This window comes from Gorilla gorilla, chromosome 2 (assembly GCF_029281585.2).
Source record: "Gorilla gorilla gorilla isolate KB3781 chromosome 2, NHGRI_mGorGor1-v2.1_pri, whole genome shotgun sequence".
Classification (NCBI taxonomy): Eukaryota; Metazoa; Chordata; class Mammalia; order Primates; family Hominidae; genus Gorilla; species Gorilla gorilla.
The window spans coordinates 172,437,161-172,439,592 of record NC_086017.1 but is presented as its reverse complement, the minus strand read 5'-3'; the positions used below and the strand labels follow the sequence as shown (position 1 = coordinate 172,439,592).

General features: G+C 43.6%; 1 pseudogene; it reads left to right on the top strand.

Moving 5' to 3' along the window:
• The first annotated feature begins 608 nt into the window (after positions 1-608).
• LOC101133963 (elongation factor 1-gamma-like) lies at positions 609-1,913 on the top strand (annotated as a pseudogene).
• The last annotated feature ends 519 nt before the right edge of the window (positions 1,914-2,432 follow it).

The window sequence follows — 2,432 nt, the reverse complement described above, 5'->3', positions numbered from 1 at the left end:
TTCCTTTGTTTCTAGCCATGTAACCCAGTTCTGACCAATAAGATGTAGGCAGAACATGCTGCTGACTTGAGGAATTTTAAATTACTCTGTAGAAGGGACATACAATTGATCATGTGGTTTATTTGATCACATAATGAGAGCTTTGTACTACTTTCTGTTTTCCCTGGCTTGCCAAAAAAGTTCAAGCCAAATTTTATGCTCTGTGACAATAGCTATCTTATCCTAACTCTAAAAGATATTTTTAACTTTTGTTTTTATTTTAATTAAGCTAACTACATGTTTTCATCTAAATGACCTTAAATGCATTTTGGAACTATAAGGAATATAAATTATAAATAAATACACTTAGCAAATTTTGGCTCATCTCTATGTTTGTACTTATGAGGAGATAGCCACAAAGACAAAAGCCAGCTTGTGAAGGATGCTTAGCAGAAAGTAAAGCAAGAGTCTAGACCCTTGGGTGCAGTTGCCAGTAATTGCATAGGTTTGGTAATATGAGAAAAATAAACCCTTCATGTTTAAGTCATGTTGGTCAGCTTTTCTGTTACTTGCAGCCAAATGCATTCTTGATTTGTTTTTCTTCCCTTCTCTTTCTCTGAAGAATCACCATGATGGCTTAGATCCTGTACACATATCCTGAAAACTGGAGGGCCTTCAAAGCCCTCATCACTGCTCAATACAGCATGGCTCAGGTCTGCATGCTCTCTGCACCATCCCCACTTCCACTTTGGCCAAACCAACCACAACCCTAAATTTCTTTGCAAATTTCCTGCTGGCAAGATTCCAGCATTTGATGGTGACAGTGGAGCCTGTGTGTTTAAGAGTAATGTCATCACCTACTGTGTGAGCAATAAGGAGCTGCAGGAAAGTACTCCAGAAGCAGAAGCCCAGGTGGTGCAGCGGGTAGGCTTTGCTGATAACAATATAGTGCCCTTAGCCAGTACTTGGTTGTTCCCTACCTTGGGCATCGTGCACCACAACAAATAGGCCACTAAGAATGCAAAAGAGGACATGAGGTGAATTCTGGAGCTGCTGGATGCTCACTTGAAGATGAGGACTTTTCTGGTGGGTGAATGAGTAACCGGCTGACATCACAGTTGTCTGCACCTTGTTATGGCTCTATAAGCAGGTGCTGGAGCCTTCTTTCCACCAAGCCTTTCTCAGTATCAACCCTTGGCTCCTTATCTGCATTAACCAGACCCAGTTGCGGGCTGTCTTGGAATAAGTGAAACTGTGTGAGAAGATGGCCCAGTTTGATGCTAAAAATTCTACAGACGGCCCGACTAAAAACGACACCCATGGAAAGGGAAAGGTTCATTAAAAGAGAAGCAGATGCCTCAGGCTGAACAGAAAGAGGAAAAAGTGTGGCTTCCCTTGCTCTGAGGAGGAGATGGATGAATGTGAGCAGGCACCGGCTGCTGAGCCCAAGGCCAAGGGCCTCTTTGCTCAGCTGCCCAAGGGTACCTTTGTGTTGGGTGAATTTACACCCAAGTGCTCCAGTGAGGACACACTGTGTCACTGCCATATTTTTGGAAGCACTCTGTTAAGGATGGCTGGTCCCTATGGTACTCTGAGTATCACTTCCCTGAAGAGCTCACCCAGACCTTCATGAGCTGCAACCTCATCACTGAAATGTTCCAGTGACTAGACAAGCTGAGGAAGAACACCTTTGCCGTGTCATCCTCTTTGGAACCAACGATAGTAGCTCCATTTCTGGAATCTGGGTCTTCAGAGGCCAGGAGCTTGCCTTTCCCCTGAGTCCAGATTGGCAGGTGGACTACGAGTCATACATGTAGCAGAAACTGGATCCTGGCAGTGATGAGACCCAGATACAGGTTCAAGAGTACTTTTCCTGGTATAGAGCCTTCCAGCATGTGGGCAAAGCCTTCAATCAGGGCAAAATTGTCAAGTGAACATCTCTTGCCATCACCCAGCTACCTGAACCTGTGCTGTAGGGAGATGAGGGTCATTAAAGAAAACTGAACATTGAGAAAAAAGAAATGCTTCAATATTTTATTAATTCTATAATAAAGCAAACAGCTGTGCAATCATTTTGATAGATGGCAACTCAGCCTCCATGTCTGGCAAAAATTGTGGGGTTAGGGAAGGGACAATCACGACCTGGCTCTGTCCCAAATGAGCAGCTTCTATTCAGTTCCTATTGATAGTTGCTATGCTGGAATGTTATCCGATTTTTTAAAAGAAATCAGAAATGTGGATTTTTATGTGAAATCTCACAATTCAATATTAATAATGAATTTGGAAGTTTCAGACTCCCCAAATGGCCTCAGGAAGGCCAAAAGTTTTTTGACCTCTGAGAGCAGGTGTCAAGGACAAGAACTCTTACCACAGGCCAAGCCCAGCAACTGCCTCTAAGTTTCCTTTCCCAGTGCAGACGCCAGCCTTCTCTGTGGGCATATTCCTTTTCCATT